The following is a 21,019-nucleotide window of genomic DNA, read 5'->3' on the forward strand; positions in this document are numbered from 1 at the left end:
AATTATTTATAGTAAAAAAGAATGAGCAACAACTTAAATATACAAAGGGAAAAGCTAAATGTGGATACAGGCATGTTAATGAAATATTACATAACTTAAAAAGAACATTTAGATAGACATTTCTACAAAGAAGACATACAGATGGCCAACAGGCACATGAAAAAAATAAAATAAAATAAAATAAAATAAAAGATGCTCAATATCAGTAACTCTCAGATAAATGCAAATTAAAACTACAATGAGGTATCACCTCACACTGGTCAGAATGGCCATCATCAAAAAGTCTACAAATGATAAATGCTGGAGAGGGTGTGGAAAAAAGGGAACCCTCTTACACTGTTGGTGGGAATATATACTGATGCAGCCGCTATGGAGAACAATATGCAGGTTCCTTAAAAACTAAAAATAGAATTACCATATGACCCAGCAATCCCATTTCTGGGCATATAGCTGGAGAAAAACTCTAATTTGAAAAGATACACGTACCCCAACGTTCACAGCAGCACTATTTACAACAGGCAGGACACGGAAGCAACCTAAGTATCCACTGACAGATGAATGGATAAAGAAGATGCGGTACATATATATAATGGAATATTACTCAGCCATAAAAATGAGTGAAATAATGCCATTTGCAGCAACATGGATGGACTTAGTGATTTTCATATTAAGTTAAATAAGTCAGACAAAGAAAGACAAATATCGTATGATGTCACTTACATGAGGAGTATAAAAAATGATATAAGTGGGGCTTCCCTGGTGGCGCAGTGGTTGAGAGTCCGCCTGCCAATGCAGGGGACACAGGGTTCGTATCCCAGTCCGGGAAGATCCCACATGCCGCGGAGCGGCTGGGCCCGTGAGCCATGGCCGCTGAGCCTGCGCGTCCGGAGCCTGTGCTCCGCAACAGGAGAGGCCACAACAGTGAGAGGCCCGTGTACCGCAAAAAAAAAAAAAATGATGTAAGTGAACTTATTTACAAAATAGAAATAGACTAGAAAACAAACTTATGGTTACCAGAGGGGATATCAGGGAGGAGGTAAATTAGGAGATTAACATATACACACTACTATGTATAAAATATATAAACAACAAGGACCTACTGAATAGCACAAGGAACTATATTCAGTATCTTGAAATAACCTATAATGCAAAAGAATCTGAAAAAGAATATATATATATATATATATATATATAACTGAATCACTCTGCTTATACTTGAAGCTAATACAGCATTGCAAATTAACTATACTTCAATTTAAAAAATAGAAACATAGAACCTACTGTGTACCACTGGAGAGGGGGAGGACATTTAAAGAGTATTTTTTATAGAGATATGGGAACATCAGTTGTTTTAGTTTTACAAAATAAATAGTGTTTTGACAACTATTTTTGATGAACTCCACTAGGTAAAATGTTTATAGCAAAAAGGGCCTTTCTTATCTTCTGAGATGGCCCACACTCTCTCTGTAGAGTGTGTCTGTCTCTAAATAAATCCACTTCTTACCTATCAAAAAAAAACAACAACAACAATGTTTATAGCAAAAAGAATAGAAAATACAATAGCTCAGTTTTTAAGTGATTTCTATGTGCCGAGTAATGTGCTAAATGCTTAATATGCATTCTCTGGTTTAATAATCAACATGTTAAATAAAATAGATGTTATTATTTCTATTTCACAGATGAGAAAAATAAGCAGTGTCAAGATTAAATAAACAGAAGAACCTGGACTAAAATCCATGTTGGTCTGACCTCAAACCACAGCCTATTTATCTCTGCAACTCAAAAACATTAACAGTGATTGCTTCTGGATAGAAATATTATAAGTGACTTTTTTCTCTTTTATACTTTTTTGCGTTTTCCAAATTCAAAAAACAGAGACTGTTTCTTTAAAAAAAAAATTCTGAAAGAAACATTCATTAAACTTGACCATAGCACTATATGGTTAAAAGAAGACTGCTGTATGCAATGGATCCTCGCTGGAAACGGGTTAATTACGAACACTAAGAGCTTTCATATTCAGCTGAAGCTTCTGTTCAAAGCTAATTCCTCAAAGTATATTGCTAGACACTAATGGAAACCCAAAGAGACACACGCATTCAGGAGATGTGTAGCCAATGAATTTTCTGTTGTTTTTATAGTGAACAACTTTTTTATATCCTAACATTTTTATGCCAGCTATGAAAAAGATAAATAAATATTTATGACATTCGCTCAATTCCACAGTAACTACTAAGTTGCTCATGTTCTCACTCCCGTTTGAAATGTGCATATTTTAGTGGCTGGAAGTCTCAACCCTAAATGAGAAAGCCACAGAACGCTATCATTTTCAAACCCTAAAACTACTCATTTGACTCACTACAGGGATTTGCCTTGGTAGCAGCACATAACAAGCTTAATTAAGGCAGCTGTAGACTCAGACAGATACAAAGCTCAGTGCTGCCCAAACAAACAGTAAGAACACACCAGAATTGCCATGGACACTGGTTTTACAAAGCTTCACCAGGTTATCAGAATCATCTGATCAAGAACAACAAACAAGGTGATTGAGGGAACACACAAATAAATAACCAATTTCCACCATTCAATTGTCTTGCAGAAACTTTCCTTTACCAAAAAATGGCCCAATTTACCCCCTGGTGATATCGACTGAACTTCCACTTGAGGGAGATTTATGTAGTCATAGCATACTAATTATAACGAATAGGCCAAAATTCACCAATGGGTAGTTCATGAGCTAAAAGCCCACAGGCCAGTTATCTTCTGCCTACACATATTTTTTGTTTGTTGTTTGTTTTAACTGATTTAGCGCCGAATTTTTAAACAGAGGGATTTCTCATTTAAAAAAAAAAAAGTTTCTAGCTTTTCTTGGAAAAGCTGAAGACCTGGCTACATTGGTGCAGCACTCTCTTATTGCAATCATCATTTGGAGCTGAACAGTGGCTTACCCAGTGCCCCCTCTACCCCCACTCCAGACTATTCCACAAGCTAATGTCAGCTGCATGGCCCTTGTAAGCATTTGAGCTTGCAGTTCTTATAACAGGAGACACCTAAAAGACCATTAAACTACACCACACCTGACAGTGCTCATTTCACCTAAAAAAATACAACCATGTTTCTCCATAGACTGCTCTTTGAACCCAGGCAATAGGAGAAGCAAGAGAATTGCAGAGAAGGCGACATAAAGTGAAGTCTATTTGCCACCATCTACCCAACCACAACCTCCTGGCCAACATTTGGTAAAAAGGTGTTCCATGAACTGTCCCTGTTTACCGGCCCAGACTGACTTCCCCAGCTCCTGACACCCCATCACTTTGTGATCCATTTGTACCAACTTATGTAGGGTTCCTCATACATGGAAGTGCCCATCTCTACCTCTGTCGTGGTCCCCCAGTCTACATGACTCCTCCTGCCTTTACTGGTTTTGCATTTTCCCCAGTGGACTGTATATGGAGTACGGGCAACTAGAGTTCCTGTCACACTCACTCTAAAAGCCCAACACAGGACTCAAAACACATTTATTGCACCAAGACTCACGGGCAAATTCCAAGCCACCTTCAGAATTCTTAGCTTAGATGCTGACCCTTCCCTACCCTGGCAAAAGCCATCCTTCTGTCTTATTTCTCACCGTAACTAATACTTTTGGGGGCCATACTTAGCCATATTATTATCTGTTTATTTGTGCTTCCTGGGCTAATCCTGGATCTTGAGAAAGAAATCTGTGTCTTTTTTATGGCTTTAAAAAAAAAAAGGAGCTTGCCATTGTGCCAGTATGCTGCAGGAGCTCAAAAATACTGAGTAAATGGATGAAGTGATAGTGTCCCACGTCCTTTCCCATAAATCATCACTCCTTGTCATGGACACAGAGGTAGCCATTATTCTCCTCATCCCTATCATCATCATCCTCATCATCACCATCATCATTGCTGCCAGCACCACAATCTCCATTTGACAGACAGCAGAAACCCAGTGCATGCAGCAAGAGAGCCAGGGTTCAAAAGCATGTCTTTGTGTCTAATGCAGCTGAAGTGCAGCCAAGGGGACAGAAAGGATCACATCCCGAGGACTGTGATTATTCTACACATTGCCACCTCCTCTTTCACACCCTTCTAATTTAAAAATAAAAGGGAACAAATGCTTGTTTAGATCATGTCCAAGACAAGGTCACCATCACATCAGCAACCTAGAATGTACCCAGACGATAGCTAGTTAAATAATGTATGCATAATTCAATTCTAGTGGTGGCAAGCCTGACGTCTTTACCTACAGAACATATCTCATATCTTCTTCCTCTGGAGTTTTCTATAAGTTATGGATTAATAAACTCTCCCCAAGAATGCTGCTTTATTAATCTTGCAAAATACTCAAAAAAAGAAAATATTTTATTATGCCCACCTAACATGAATTATGATAAACAAAGTCCCATGTGTGCTGACAAGAAGGTTGCTTTCTGCAGAAAATTGTGTTTGTGGCCATGGTGGTTTCCCCTCCAGTTGGACTTGGAGGAAACAAAATATCAAACTGTCTCCTGACCTTTGAAGACAATAGGGGCCACCAAGGTCACAGCAAATCGTGACTGATTTGAGGGTGGCATGACTTCAAGCCCCTACTCTGAAAGCTGAAAGAAAAAAAAAGAAGGCACAGAGACAGGAGGTCTGTTCAACTACTCTCTTCATTATAATGAAGCATGTCCTTTTCAAAGGGAATGGCTGTGGGGCTGTGCCATCTATTTCATTTGTCTGAAGGGGGAGGGGGAAGGAGAAAGGAACTACTGCTTATGGCATGACCACGGGTACCAGGCACAATTCTAATTGTGTTGTAGGCATCACTTCTTTTGATTCACAAAACAGCCCTGTAGGAACCCATTTTCCCACTGAGGCTCAGAGTTGAGGGTCTTGCCTGTGGCCACAGAGCTAATTATTGGCCAAGTCCCCTTGGTTTGACCATCTGTAAAATGGGGACAGTAATGCCCTCCCTATCTATTTGATGGGATTGTTCTGAAGATCAAAGGAGAAGACATCTGAATTGTGTGTGTGTGTGTGTGTGTGTGTGTGTGTGTGTGTAGATTTACCTATATATTTCACTTGCTGGCTTCCTTCATTCCATCTGAATGTCAACTGTTCAAATGTTTGAAGTAACCAAAGAATCAGACCTAAAATTCACTCACTAAATTCATTTGCCTAAAATTCATTCATTGTAAAGGGCAATAAACGATTCCAGCTCCATGATTCACCCCTTGGTGACCCTGTGACATGTTTGCCACGTCTCCAGCCTAAGCAAAAGACATCTCATCTACAGAATGAAGTGGTGGTTCTGCTGGGCTACAGGGGCACATCCAGCCCTGGTATTCCATGATTCCGGAGGGGCTGGGCTGTTTACCATCAGCATTGCCCTAGAACTGCATGTTACTGGGCCACATTTCCATCCATTCTTCCTCTGCCATGTTGAAATACAGGGTCACAATACCTTATCCAAATACCCTGGGTCTTTTGTGTTCATAATGTGGATTTTGCATTTTAGAAAGGCAGCCTTTACTACGCCATACACTTACCTTTTATCTGTAATACCCCTAGCTGGGTTTGGGGTGATGCCCTGTAATCAAATTCATTAATGCTTTTAGAACTGCTGTATGCCTATTCACGAAGGGATCACTGAAGATTATAAGGAACTTCAAGTCACTTCAGGTCAGGTCACATTTTGCCACTAAATGAGTTACTAAAAAAAAAAAAAAACTTTGAGTTCTCAGAGACTTGCAGTCCTACTCTGCTGTCCTACTCAGCATGGCACCCAACATTAACGCAGCTCACCCTAACAAGATAGAGATTCAGCTGCCAGCAGGGTCACTCTCAATATTCTGTGAGGGAGGCTGGATGGGCTGGGGTGGGAGGAGAGAGAAGAGGAGGAAATCCGTTGTGTTCCTTTAGGTCTGCAATATTAATAAACACTTCTGTAAGAGATTTATTTCCCTGGCGTGTGAACTAGTCCTTTGCCTGTTTCTCTCAGATCCACTCCTGGCCCTTCCCCTCCACTCTGTTGAGTATGGCAGAAAGCTGGTCCCAACTACATTTCCCCAGGTTTTCTGGCCAACTAACTTCCAGTGAGGCTCACTGAATGGGAAAGATGGCAGGAGACAGGAAGGAAGGAAGAGGATCAAGGGTCTCCCTCCCTTTCTGCTTCAAGGTGGCACCTCCTGCTGTGGCAGAGTCTCCTCCACAGTTCCAGCCCCTCCCTGTGTGGTACCACTCTTACGCAGCCTCCGTTACATTTCCAACAGCCTCAACACCTGGGCTCTGATAACACCACCCGCTCCCTTGATGCCTGCAGATTAAGATCTAGAAGCAAACTGGCTTCCTGCTCTTGCTAGTGTCCATCCCTTGTCTCTCTGTCACACTTTCAGCTCTTCCAACATCTTTGCTACTAGTTCCCTGTATTGAATTCTTCCAATTAAGGTACCTGGTATGTGTCTCCTGACTAGATTCTCACTGATACAGTGCCTATTGTTAAAATAATTAAATTCTGCTTGAAAGTCGTGGTGGTGCAGCTGATATTGTTTTGGATGTGTTCGGGGATAGCACAGAAAGGCACTCTTCAGCCCTGACATATACTGGTTGGCAGAGTTTCGATCTTTAGGCTGAAATTTTAAACCAGCTACAGATCATCCACAAGGTGACCAGTCACCCACATAAAATACTTATGCTACTGTGGGATTTGACAAGGAACTGCAAAGTCCACCTCCCAACTACTCCCCAAATTCTTCCTCCTCCACTGAAATGATGCATGTGATAAAGACAGGGAATACTGCCCATTGCAGTAACTGTAAAATCACACTACAGACCCATAAGTTGAGGTCTTTGTTGTTGATTTCATGCAACTCCTTTGATTAAAAAAAAAAAAAAAAGGAAGGAGGGAAAGGAAGCAGAGGAGGGAGGAGAGCAAAGAACAGGACAGGAAAGGCAACATTTTGGAATAAAAGGAGCTAAAAACATGTCCCAAAAGAAACTGTTCAAAATTACAAGAGAAAGCCCTATTTTGTTTTCACAGACTCAAAATAGTTCACTAAAGGGATACTTTCCCCTCCACTGCAAAGGCACTATGGTAGCCTTTAAAAATTAAAGGTAGCAAGTGTTTACGGTGAACTTCCTCAATAGGCCAAGCATATGCGTCATGAAATCCAGTAGACAGTGCCCTTGAGAAACTCTCAACTTTAAAGGACTCCAGGTCCACACACATGGAGCAGAACAACTAACGTAATGAAGTGTGGTGCTTAGCAGAGCTGGGGCTCGGGAAGCCTGAGAGAGATACGCTTTCCTGGGAGAGGCAGACAGAAGGAAGCATCAAACTTAGATTGAGCCTATGGTGTAGAACCCTTATATTTTTTTACATTTTTATTTTATATTGGAGTACAGTTGATTAACAATGTTGTGTTAGTTTCAGGTGTACAGCAAAGTGATTCAGTTATATACATACATGTATCTATTATTTTTCAAATTCTTTTCCTATTTAGGTTATTACAGAATATTGAGCAGCATTCCCCATGCTATACAGTCGGTCCTTGTGTGTGTAGAGTCAATGACCTTTATATTTTTAGAGGGTGATGTTAGTCCAGTACCCAGCCCCCTTCCTCCCAGCCACGCTGACTTACGGCTATTGAAACAAGTCAAGACTTCCCCCTCCCCTGACACATCTGGAGCAGTCAAATGTATACAGTATGATATCTCACCTCACTCCTGTGACCCCACATACATAGCAGAGAGAAAATTTATAGTGTTATCAGGAGAACCAAGTGGTTAGATTTCTGGTCCCTTAATCTTGCTTTCTTTGAGACATCCTCTTTTACATCACCCTAACCTAGTGCGGTATGCATTATCTTCATTCCAGAAAATATAATGAAACGTGCTGATGACAGAATGTGAGAGAAGGAGGAAAGAGGTACAGCATCTGGCAAGGGGAGGAGAGAAATTTGAAATTTTATGGGCACTGATGTCCTAGGGGTAGCTTTCAGAGAGAAATGGATATACTGCCCTAGGTCCTAATATACAAATATTATTTGAATGGGAGAAATGAGTGGGAGTAGGTTTATGGAAGAATTAATAGCATGAGGAAATCCAGAGAGACAGACAGACAGAGCAACAGAGAGAGGATAACAAATGACAGGTAATAATCACCACAGGAGCTATAGTCAGAAAGCTCTACAATTAGCCCTCTTTGGGCAGATATAAGTTACAATTTCCATGCATAATGGTGTTTCCTCAAATGAAAAACGCTTCAGTATTTCACTATGTCATCATCGTCAAATATTTGAGGATCTTAAGACAATAAGGTGCAATGAAAGAGCATTGATATGGGTGTAGCGAGACCTGGGTCTTCATTCCAGCTCAGCTAGATGGCTTGCACACATCTTTTCAGTTCCCTAGACCTCTGGCTCCTTGATTGAAAGTGGGAAAGATATTCGCTGACCTGAGAGATCTACCTGAAAAGTCAATCCAGACTGTAGCTACCAGCCAAACTGCATCCCTCAGGCAGCCAGATGACTCTGCACAACCCCTCACTCCAGGGGAAAACCAGAGACGTCTTTTAAAGGCCTCTGCCACCTGAACCAGGTGAGTGGCTGCTACTCGGGGTGATCACCCCTCATCGGCCGCAATCCTCACTTCCACAACCCCCTGACCCACTGGGACAAAGGAAAGCCCAGCACTGCAGGTCTGCAAAGGACAGCAGTGAGCCGGCCAAGGGAGGTGCTAAGCCACCCAGCTAAGCTCTTCCCTTGAGGCTGTTCTGCATTCAAATCAGAGTATGTAAAGAACCTAATGTTTAGTAAGCACTCATAACCACCAGTTTTTCTCCTCCCCTTCTAGCCCTCACCATCCAGAATAAGAAATACAGGTGAAGTATGATGAAAACTAATGCATACCTAGAAAATACAGTATTTTAAAGATGGCATTTACAATAGCAACAACAAAAATATAAAGCACCTGGAAATAAATCTAACGAAAGAGCGCATACCTTTACAAAGAAATTTATAATCTGTATGGAAAGACATTAAATAAGAACTAAATAAATGGATGAAGGTATTATGTTTATGGGTAGAAAGGCTCAACATTATAATAATGTCATTTCCCTGAGTTAATCTATAAATTCAAATAATAATTCCAATCAAATCTCAATAAGTATTTGAGTGTAAGTTTAAAAGACCATTATAGGGCTTCCCTGGTGGCGCAGTGGTCGAGAGTCCGCCTGCCGGTGCAGGGGGCGTGGGTTCGTGCCCTGGTCCGGGAAGATCCCACATGCCACGGAGCGGCTGGGCCAGTGAGCCATGGCCACTGAGCCTGCTCGTCCAGAGCCTGTGCTCCGCAACGGGAGAGGCCACAGCAGTGAGAGGCCCGTGTACCGCAAAAAAAAAAAAAAAAAAAGACAATTATAAAATGTATATGGAAAAAATGTACATGGAAGACAAAAGGCCAAGAAAGGCCAAGTTACTTCTGAATAAGGACATCATAGGGGGTTTGTCCAGCAATTACCAAGGCTTTTTATAAAGCTATAATAATAAAGAAGTGCGGCTTGCGCAAAAGAGTGGACAAAATATATGCCTATAAACTAACCCTAAATGCCAGGATGACTTTTCCCCATATGGAAGAAAATTAGAAAAAACAGAATAAATTCCTACCTCACACACGTATATATGGATCCCACAATTAGAAATAACAATGCTATTATTCATGTAATAGCTGTTAATATTCCACCAAACATTAATTCCAGAAAATATACTATAAGAAAGGATTATAGAACCTAAATGTGAAAGAAAAAACAATAAAGCTTTTAGAGGATAATAAAGGAGAATGTCTTTATGACATCAGGGTTTTTAATAAGGCTTTCTTAAACAAGGCATAAAAGTACTAACCATAAGAAAAGATTGATAAATTCAACTACATTAAAATTAAGAAGTTAGATAGCAGAAGATTGGCAAGAATCCAACTTCTATGTGGCCTATAAATCTATTCAGCTTCCCAAAGGAATAAATTAGAGTAACCTTTTTGCATTCATTGGAACTATGTTCTAACAATACATGCCATAGCTCAGATTCAGCATATGGCTGGCCCATCTTTGACTTCAACTGGATTACCAGCACTTTTAGTCTAACTTGAGTATGTTTGAATGGTTGTGTTTTATATTCAGAACTTTTGTGAGCATGCATGTAATACTGCTCAAAATAACGTGTCCTGGGATTGAAAACAAGCACCACGACGTGCCATGGTCAGAGTGGGTGGGCATCACCGGGCAATCACTAGGGAACAGCAATGTGTGGCTTCTCTGCCTTACTCTCTGGGCAGTGTCTGGATCATTTACGATCATTCACATCCAAAGTTGACTCTCGTCCTGCCACCTGTTGGGATTTTTACTACTACTTCCAAATCTACTGGGAAAAATCTGCACCAGCCAAGTCAAAGATAGAAAATCCTAGGGGTGTATCTTAGCTATAATCAACATTGAATCCTATGAGAAAAGCTAAGCCACCATCTTCCATATAACTATGATTTAGCGCGAAAAGCCTCTCCCAGGGAGCCTGTAAGTCTCCCACTTTCTTTCTGCTCCCATTCTTTCTGCTATGCATTCCTCAGCAACATTCTAACATTCACTCTACATGTTGACATACATGTATACAGTAATATATGAATATAGGCTAGAATAAAAAAGGAAAATGTCACCCAAATATGACATATGTTTTAGATGACGTGAGCTTTTTCAAGAGGATGTCCTTCACTTCTATGAAGAGAGATGCTTGTCGTGGCATGACGGTGCGTAATTATAAAACTTTGTTACTGAAAATAAGTTACTCCCCAGGGAACCTCATAAACCTTCAAAGTATCTAGTGTCCAGGGACTGAGTAATTAATCAGCATTAATTGATAAATTTCCTTTTTGATTAAAAACATTTCTGGTTATCATTTCCTGTAATGAAAGTGGATAGTTCTAGTGGATTAGTTATAGGACAGATTTGAATAAGTTGTTACTGCTAACGATTCCAAAAGACGTCAAGAAAACAGAGATGACTTTCAATAGCTGATTACTATTCATTTCCAAATCCAGATTACAAAATAAAGAACTGCCACCAAAAAAAAAGAATGTGCTTACAAGATCGTTGATCACAAAGAATTTCAATATTGTCAATGAAAAACAGGTTACCCCAATCTTTCTATCCACATGAGCTTAATGAACCACATAAAAGTACACACATTTAATTCAATTCAATCCAGCAGACACTTATTGAGCATCTACTATATTCTAGGCACTGTTGGTAAAAGTAGAAGCCACATTCCTTCTCCCTAAAGAGCTTATAAATGTCCTCTCCTGGACAGTTATTGGACAAACTACTATTTCTTATCATCTCTGTAGTGACTAGCTAGAAACTGGATGAGAATTCAATGGAATTCTTTTTAAGTCTGTTCTTCTGAAAAGCATATTCAAAATAATTATATGGAATGATAAATACCAAATGTGGAATAGTGGTTCTCTCTGGCAGGAGGGAAGGAGATCTGATGGGGAGAGGTTACTAAGTAGCTTTGACTACATTTACATGGCTTGCCTTCCTAGGCTGAGTGGTAGGGACAGAGTTTTCTACTCATTGTTATGTACACATTTTCGTATGTCTTAGAAATATACCATATTACATTTCAAATCAAATGCATTACCTTCTCAATCAAATTAACTGTTCTGCTTAAAAATCATAAGTGCTTACCTACAAACCTTTTCTCCAGTCTATCTCATGAGACACTGAGAGGGACTTCTTGAAATCAAAGATTCTGCAGAAAATAAGTTTGGAAAACTCTTAATGAGGTACCTGAGTTTCTTAACTGCAGGAAATCTCTGCAGCTTTCACATGTCAGTAAATACTGTGTCTTACTAAGAGTAGGATACATAATTCGGGGCTTCCTAAGTATTTTTGAGCATGCAACTTTTTTTCCTTGTGAATGCCCTTTCTTTTGAAATACTCATAACCATCCTGGGGGACACCAGTGTTCCCCAGAACAAAGTTTGGAAAAGGCTCTACAAAATAATCCATTTCAGCCACATATGCTACCTTAGAGCCGCTCTTAACAGGATGCCCATCCCCAAACGAATGATGAAGCTTCTTGCCCGCCTGTCTTTGCCCATATAGTTCTTTCAACCTGGAATGCCTTCAACCCCTCAGAAACTCCTGGTCAACCTCCAGCTTCCAGCTGAAACGAAATCTCTTCTGTGAAGCCTTAGCCATCCTTTCCTTTCTCCAGGTAGAAATAATTCCTCATCTGGAAGCTTCCAGTGCTGCTATACAGATATTCTCTGTACCACATGTCATGCTGTAGCAGCTATTTATGTATAAGGCCAGGTGCCCAGATGGGAGAGACTGTACCTTTGCATCTTGGAACTGTCTGCAGTGCCTAGCACTGAACCAGAGCCAGGTAAAGGGGGTGCTAGTAAGACATGTTGAATGGACACAGGAGTGATGTCTGTATCAGGACATGTGTGGCCTCAATTTCCAGATACTCTTTATGCATATTCGTAAGTTTCAGCTGTTACTGTTGATTATGACACTAACAAGAATAGGAACAAACAGTCATAAAGAATGAAAAAGAGACAAAGACTAGGATAAACACAAGAAGAGACAAAGGAAGAGAAAGAGATGCTTAACTGATAAAGAGTGAATGGACAGGTCCAGGTGAGAAACAGAGTGACAGACCAAAGGAGAGTCAGAAATTGGTATGATGCTCAAATTATCAACACAGGGCTGGTAATTTTCCAAGACTCACTGTAGGTGGTCAACACAGCTGACTTGGGTTCACTCTGAACTTCACATCTGTCTGTTACCTTACCTCCTCTAATTTTATCCCCTAAGCCAAACAACACATCTTTGATACCACAAACGTTTACCATTTCAGCTGTGAGTTCTCCTGTTCAGTAGAATTTTATTTGTTTTCTCTTTATGAGAATCCCCCACTGGCACTGTAGACTGGTTACATGTCAGGTTAAAATAAAATAATAATAATAAAAGCAAGCAGGCAATTTCTTTCCAATAGAATATGGTAGCATATTTCATGAAATAGAAGCCAGAGAAGTTTTATGATTCCCAAACCAAAACCTTCCCGTTTCTAAGAACTCAATGGAAGAAAAATACAAAGAGCATCTCACAGAAAAAGAAACCTGATCATTTGCTCTCCAACCTAAGGGAAGTGTTAAAGTGATTAACTGATTTAATGTCTTTTTTCTTTTTTGTACACAGGTTCATATCCTGATACACATTTCATAGACTGAGTTCTGTGCTAGTTTTTCATGGATATAACCCCAGAGGAGGGGTTTTCTTTTCCTACTGGACACTCTTTTTTCAGTACAGAACATCTGGCTGGCTTCCGCTCTTAGCTGGTAATACCCACCCCACCGCTCACCATCCCTTCCTGCTCCAATTTTATTTATATTTCAGGCCACTACTCTATCCTGGTATAGGAGACAGTCTGGTCTAGAAGAAGGAGCACTGGTCAAAGAATTCTGGGTCTGACGTTGCCTCTCAGTTGTACAGTTAGTTATGCATCACACCAAGTCTGATTTGCTTTCCAATCTATAAACTGGGAAGAGTTGACTAACTACTCCTAGAATGTAATCCATCCAATAGTCATTTTATTTCCCTGAAAATAACTGCTGAAAAGTGCAATGACATAGAGATCTTAGCATCATGAAGATTTCACTATTCCCTTCACAAACAGGAGAAATGTTCAAGGAAATATTTCCAATAAGCCAAACACAAAACAAAACCTTTAGGCTTCCCTGGTGGCGCAGTGGTTGAGAGTCCACCTGCCGATGCAGGGAACATGGGTTCGGGCCCCGGTCCAGGAAGATCCCACATGCCGCGGAGCGGCTGGGCCCGTGAGCCATGGCCGCTGAGCCTGCGTGTCCGGAGCCTGTGCTCCGCAACGGGAGAGGCCACAACAGTGAGAGGCCCGCATACCACAAAAACAAAAAAAAACAAAACAAAATCTTTGCCTGAACTCCTTAAATATCTCTCCTCCTCTCTACCTCCTGGTTAACAAAAAAGCAAAACAAAAAACAACAGGCCAGATACTCTTAGGATATTTAAGTCTTAGGATATCAGTGACAAACAGAAAACTTTTTTTTTTTTTTTTTTTTTTGCGGTATGTGGGCCTCTCACTGTTGTGGCCTCTCCCGTTGTGTAGCACAGGCTCCGGACGCGCAGGCCCAGCGGCCATGGCTCACAGGCCTAGCCGCTCCGCGGCATGGGGGATTTTCCCAGACCGGGGCACGAACCCGTGTCCCCTGCATCCACAGGCGGACTCTCAACCACTGCGCCACCAGGGAAGCCCCACAAAACTTTTTATTTTCAAGGAAAAGGATTTTTCTCTTCTTTGAAGGATAACATTAACAGTTAGATAACATCACATGCTGGGTACTATTCTAAGCACTTGGTGTTAATTCCTATAATTCTCACAACAATCTTATGTGGCAGGTAGTTTTTTATTATAAAGAAAATTGAAGCACAGAGAAGTTAGATAAGCTGGTCAAAGCCACACAGCAGGCAGCACGGGGGGAACTGAGGTCTGAACCCAGGCAGCCTAGCATCCAAGTCCAGACTTCTAAAGACCTGTTATACCACCTCTTAATTTTGAGAATCTCTGCTACCTCCACTGGTAACCAGTAAGAGCAGTAATGCAATCTCTGCCTACCCAGTTACTGAATATACTAACACAGTAGACATATGTGAACCAATACCTGCCACGATGTCAGAAGTGTTCAAAATGTCCACCATCAGCCTAATGCCCTGTTAGTAATAGAGAAGTACCCATCTTATGGCATCTGAAATTGGCATCTTTGGCAACTGAAATTGGCAACAACCTGTAGTTTTCTCCTACAGGAAGTCTAACTATTCCATTATTCCCCATTAAATGTGACAACCACCCTGGGAGATAGAGCTCACCTCCCCACTCAGGGGTAACGTAACATAGTCATTAGGATTGAAAGCTTGGATTTAAATTGTATTAGTTGCTGTATAACCTTGGGCCAGTTACCATCTCTCTCTGTGTCCCACTTTCCTTATCAATCAAATGAGAATAAGAATACAAGTGTGCACTTCCTAGGGTTACTGAAGGATTAAATAAGTTAATGCACGTGAAGTGTTTAAGTCTGAGTCTTAGTAAGTGCCCCACAAAGGTTAATTATTCCTATTTTTATTATACTAAGAGAGGTGATTTGCCAATCCAGTACCTGGATTCCATCCTGCCCTTCCAATTCCAAATACCATCCTCTCTCCTTAGCAGAATTCCATGCTCTCTATTACTAAAAGTTACCATTCTCCTGAAATCCTGCTAAGTGCCAAAGCGCCCAACGAGACATTTTCCCCCATAAAATTGCTCACAGCTCCACAAAGTAGATAATATTGTCCCTGTTGTGCAAATGATGAAACTGAGGTTCTGAGAGGTCAAGTGATTCATCCTCAATCACTTAACTCAACCAGTGAACATTTTTTGTTAGTTAGCCCTAAGTAACACTTAAAGTTCCTGACAACCGCCTTCAATTTATGCAACTTTGTAAAGTGCCATCTAACAGACATATACTGTGATTTTCTTGCTTTGTTAGCTTTATTAGCTTGAGAGAAGGATTCAACCCCAGCAAAACCAAATGTTTGACTTGAGTGAATTATCGAAATGCAAATGCTGCCTGCCTCAATTAGATTCTTCCTCTGCCTGCAGGGTGGCTTCAGGCACCCGAAATCCACCAAAGAACATTTTTAAGATGGGTACTATCAGGGACCAAGCCAAACACCCACCCATTTAAGAAAAAATTCCTTGGAGGGCAGAGGGGAGTGGGAGCAGTGGATTCCTCTCTGGCTTTGGGAGAAAATGAACAAGAAGTGATACCATGTCTTCCCTGCAGCCTCACACAATGGTCTGTCTTGCAAATGAAACATACTGTGAAACAGCTTGTGAGATGAGCTTCATCAACAGTAAGCAAGTTTTATTCAGATTTTATTGTTGAATACAATGAACATGATTAAATGTTTCAGATATGCCTATTCAGACCTTAAGCAAACCACCACCCAAAAGGAGAGAGAGAAAAAGAAAAAACTCAAAATCATCTTCGAAATCTGCTTTAGTCAGAGATTTAATTGCTAACTTGATGTGGAGAACTGAATTCCCACTTGGTAGCGGCGAGATAGTAACAACACGTTTGCACTCCCCACTTCGCCCTCTTCTCTCATCCCTGCGGATCTGATCCTCTCACCGTTGCCTAATAGTTACAATGTCTTTAAAATCACCGCATTTTGAAACTAACCTTTAAGAAGGCCTCTCTGTATGGAAAAGAACAATAGCGCTTCAAAAGCCATTTCTTCGAGTTTTCAGTACTCCATTTGAATGCTGGGATTTCAATCAAGGACATAAGCAGACAATTTCTGATTGCTTAGAAGTTGACTTTTACACAGTTTTCATTAGGTCGCCCTTCCCAATAGGAAACCAAGAAAATCTGTGATCCCTTTCAGATTCCAGAATTGTCACCAAGCCTTGTCAGGATGGAGAGTGAAAGAGATGGGGGTGGGCTGAGGAGAAGCTGTGGTGTGTCCCTATTCCACCCAACCTCTCCACTTCCCCCTCCTCCTCTATCTTGCCTGTGCAGTTCAGGGTTCCATCCAGAATCACTCATTGAGATAATAAAAAACAATGGGTGCTGATTCAGGGGGTGAGGATGGTTAACAATTTTATGGATTTCCCGAAGACCTATAATTGGCACATAAATGTACAAACGTGAACCGGATAATTAGGGGGTTCTAAACGCAAGCCACCTTTAATTTATATGATTACTAGAAAACATGTGAAGTGCGATGTAATGTCAGCGGAACCCCCCACAAGGCCTTTATTCAAAACCACCATCAACATTTTGAAAGTGCGTTGAACGGGCCAGCAGGAAGGGAGCAGGAGGGAGTAAGAAGCGACAGCAGCGGATGCTTGCTCCGGTCCCCGCCGGGATGTTAGGAGCTGCAGTGTAGCATCCTTCTCGGAGGACTCGCCCTCCCAGCTCCGGGCAGCAAAACACGCACTCCCTGCGGCAACCTCTCAACTAGCCCCTCTTTCTGAACGAACTAAAACCCAGGCGTGCGCCGGCATCCAAACGCACACGCAGACGCCGACGCCGACCCACGCGGGCGCGCACCCCACCCTGGGAGACAAGCGCCGGAGTGCACCGATGCCCGCGCCGCGGCGCTCTGCACTCCGTCCGCCGCCGCTGAGCACAGGGCGAGAGCCACACCGCGGTCGCCCGGCGCCCCCGGCCTCCCCACCCCCACCCCATTCCTCCAGATTCTCCCAGCCCAGGCGGAAGTGCCCAGGCAGACCCCCAACAATGAGGACTTGTGTGCTGCAGGCTGGAATTGGCGGGGGCGGGGGGGGTGGTTAGTTTACAGGGAGTGAAACGTACACAGTCTGGCGGGTCCGGGAGGGAGCAACGCAGGAGCCAAGTGGCGTCAACCTCTTAAAGCAACCTTCCCCTCGTGCCCCCTTCATCCCGTCCACCAGCACTACCACAAAAAAAAAAAAAAAAAAGTGCTTTAAAAAGTGCACAGAATACACGCGCCCTCCCACCAGGGGTCACAATAATACTCCGCGGGACAAGTCAGCGTCGGGAGGAGAGTCCCGGCTGCAGCAACCAGGGTTTTGAAATGTACTTGGTATACTCAGCCTACAGCTCCTTTCCGACGCCACGACACAACCTCCGCCATCCTTGACTCCCTGGCTCCAGGCTCTCTCGGCGGTTGAGTCCTGCTTTTAGGGCTCCTTTATGAACCGAACCACATGGATTTTAAAGTTTCCCCAGTAGGGGGGTGGGGAAACCTGGCTCTGCAGCCGAGGCAGAGCGTCAAGTCTGGATCAGAGAGAAGCAAGAGGGGGCGGGTGGGGAGGAGAACTCTCGGAGTGGAGGGCGGCGCGGGGTGGTGCTGGGGAGTGGAATGCAAGGGGCGGCGGCAGAGAACCGAGTCGATGGAGGACACGGGAAGACATGGGTTCCGAGGAGACGCGGGGTCCGGCTCTGACGGTGTTTGCGAAAGGGTAGGGGCCAGTGGGATAGATCTCGCTTTTCGGCAGGTCGGAGCAGAACCGCAGCGCTACCGAGGAGTAGGGAAGTGAAAACCGGGTTTGGCTGAGCAGGGAAGAGGGTCCGACCTGGGGACGCCGGCAGCGCGGCTGAGGAAGGGCTCGGGAGTACCAGGTAGGTTTTGGAGTGGGAGAAGGAAGGCTCGTGGGTGGATAGAGACGGGGCCGCAGGAAGGAGGAAGGTGCAGGGGGTCCCGGAGAGAGACGAATGTATTAGGTGAGCAGGTCTGGAAAGAGAACCGCGTGTGGTCAGAAGTAGGGAGATAAGGGGTGGTAGGGAGAGACTCATAAGGAAGGAGCAGAGGCGCCTTCCCCCCTCCAGCAAGTGGAGGAACAGGGAGGAAAACTGCAGTCTCCGTCCCCGCCGCACTCCTGGCCAAACTCCCGAGAGGAACGCCCCAGGAGCCCTCCTCCGCGCCCGGGGACCCCGACGGAGCCACCGGGGCATCCGGACGCCGCGTACCCGCCGACACCTGCCCGCGCTTAACTCCGGGGCGGCCGCGAGCCCACCGCCGTGCCTCACCTAGGCTCGCCGAGAGCATCCTCCTCCGCTGCCGCAGCCGCCCAGGAAGCGGTTATCCATGCCCGGCGGGCGGCGGCACTCAGGCGCGCTCTCCAGCCCGGGGAAGCCCGGGCGAAAGCTGAGCTGGGTCCATTCTGCCCGGGCGCCACGGGCCCGCGTCAGAGCAGGGGGAGGAGACCGCCCCGCGCGCAGACCCGCCTCCTCTCGCGCCCCCGCCCCCGCCCCGCCAGCCCCTCGCCAGCACGACGCCCCGCGGCGCCGCTCACCTGCCCGCTCCTCGGCCGCAGCCGCCGCCGCCGCCGCCGCCTGGCCGCCCGACGCGCTCCCCTCGCCCCGGCCTCGCGGCTCTCGCTCCCGCCCGGGTGCTGTGTGCGCCGCCCGAGCGCGTTCCGAGAGCTTAGCGGAGTCGCGGTGGCGACGAGGAGGAGGAAGAGCTAGCGAGCGAGCAAGCGAGCGGGGGCGCCGCGGTTCGCAGTCGCGCCTCTGGAGCCTTGCCGCTCACTCCCCATCCCGGCGTGGTGGAGGAGAGCCGAGACCAGAGCGCCGGGTCTCCGCCCCGGCTGCGTGGGCGGGGAGGGAGTGAGGGCGAGATGGGGTAAAAGCCACCAGACTCGGGTTTTTCACAAAGTATTCCCTGTTTTTGCCACTCACCATCGCCACCAGCCGCCCCCGCCCGGCCTCCCTCATTTTTCTCTACGGTCTGCTCTCTTATCCTCCAGGCTTCTAAATATGCGCATACCCAAATGGAAAAAGCGCTAGTGCGGGAAAACTCGAGGGCAGGTCCCGCGCCGACGTGTGGCCCCCGCTCCCCTTCGCAGGAGGGGGCGCTAGGTCCCAGCAGCCAACCCTGGCTCGTGCGCCCCTGTCGTCACCAAGGCTTCCCAGGCAAAGTTGGGAGACGGAGGAGGCGTGCATCTATCACTCTTTCCTAGGGTGATAGTCCTAGGGAGGGACTCAGGCCCCTGAGGATGTTCAGGCCCCAGTTAACCCCCAACGTTTCTCCCTGCCGTCCACCCTCCCAACTCTGGTTCTCAGAATGGCCAGGAGTAAACAATCCCAGATTAGGACACGCGCAGGAGAAGGCTCCAGCCAGGATGCAATCAGTTGCTCCCTACTTCTGGTCCTAGCTTACAAAGATCCGCCAAATCTCAGAAAAGAGTGTGTGAGTCTGAAAATTCTTCAGCCCTGAGACTGGATTCAACAGACTGTCGTGGCACACCCATCTCCAGAGTCCCGAATGCCAGGTGTGGGAGGGAAAAAAATCGAGTGAAGTCCTGTGCTGTTGAAGCAGGGCGCGGGGAATGAAGAGAAGAGACTGGCTACAGTTCCTTAAAAAGTTTATTTTTATTCGCTTTAAGGGCCACACTCCTGTCCTCCATCTGGGTAATAAATGAAGCTAATGTGGCTGATTTGGGCCTTGTTTTTTGTTTGTTTGTTTGTTTTTCCTCGTAGTTTCCATCACTCAGCCATGAAAATTTAATGAAGCATTTAGGGTTATTACCTCCAGAGTCAATGGGCTAAAAATATTTAGCCTAATGCACTCCTTGTAGAGCCAGTAGGCCCATGGCTGGTACATACAAAGTGATCGAGAGACCCTCCCTGTCTCCACAAGATTCACAACCCATTAAACTCATTCCATAATAACAGCTTCTGTACAAATGGAGGCCCCAGCAAACAGAGACTGTTGTGCACCTCCTGAAAAGATAGCAACTTACATAGAGACAGGAAAAATGCGTGAGGTCATTGGCAGTATGCAATCTTGGGAGAAAAGTTGATGGGCGGGAACTCCCAGCAAGGTGAGAGGGAGGTACCACCGGTGGATACTACTGTTTCTATTTACTTAGGGGTGTGACCAGCGAACCTAATGGTGGGGACCAGAGAAAGTGGCTCAAGTCTCTCCAACTTTTTTAAAGTTCTAGAAAGTGGCAAGAGTTGCTACAGAACACTTAAGATACATTAGTAGAAAGTTCAGGCTCTCCAGGCAACTCTATTAGTTTCCTCGTCTATAAAGACAGACCTCCGGAGTCTGAACTCAATACAAAGAAAACCAGGGGACATAGACAAACCACAGAAGACCTCACTGAAATAGAGAAAGGGGGTGTAGAAAACTGCTATGCACTTCAAACAACTGGGACAAATGTCAAACCTTACGTGATTGAACATAGGTCTAACTTTTCATTGACTCTCCCAAAAAGTTTCTCAATGCTTGAGACAGCTGTGAAACATCAAAACAATTTATACACATGTTAAGGTCCTGCCTTTGAGAATTGTGGACTTCACCCCCTTCCACCTTGTTCTGTTTTCAGATGAGGTTATCATTACAGACTTTGAAGGGAATACCTGACACCAAGTGGCTCCGTGATAAAAATGGAAGA

The 21,019-nt window shown here is 44.3% G+C and overlaps 1 protein-coding gene across 2 annotated transcripts in view; it reads right to left on the bottom strand.

The window, feature by feature from the left end:
* The window catches only part of DAB1 (DAB adaptor protein 1), a 439,870-nt gene extending 421,138 nt beyond the window's left edge, over window positions 1–18,732 (bottom strand). For both annotated transcript variants that reach the window (XM_060084077.1, XM_060084067.1), the window contains exon 1: window positions 18,645–18,732. The gene's annotated coding sequence lies outside the window, so the exon portion shown is untranslated. The remainder of the gene's footprint in view (window positions 1–18,644) is intronic.
* Window positions 18,733–21,019: the final 2,287 nt, after the last annotated feature.

Source organism: Mesoplodon densirostris, chromosome 2, assembly GCF_025265405.1.
Source record: "Mesoplodon densirostris isolate mMesDen1 chromosome 2, mMesDen1 primary haplotype, whole genome shotgun sequence".
NCBI lineage: Eukaryota > Metazoa > Chordata > Mammalia > Artiodactyla > Ziphiidae > Mesoplodon > Mesoplodon densirostris.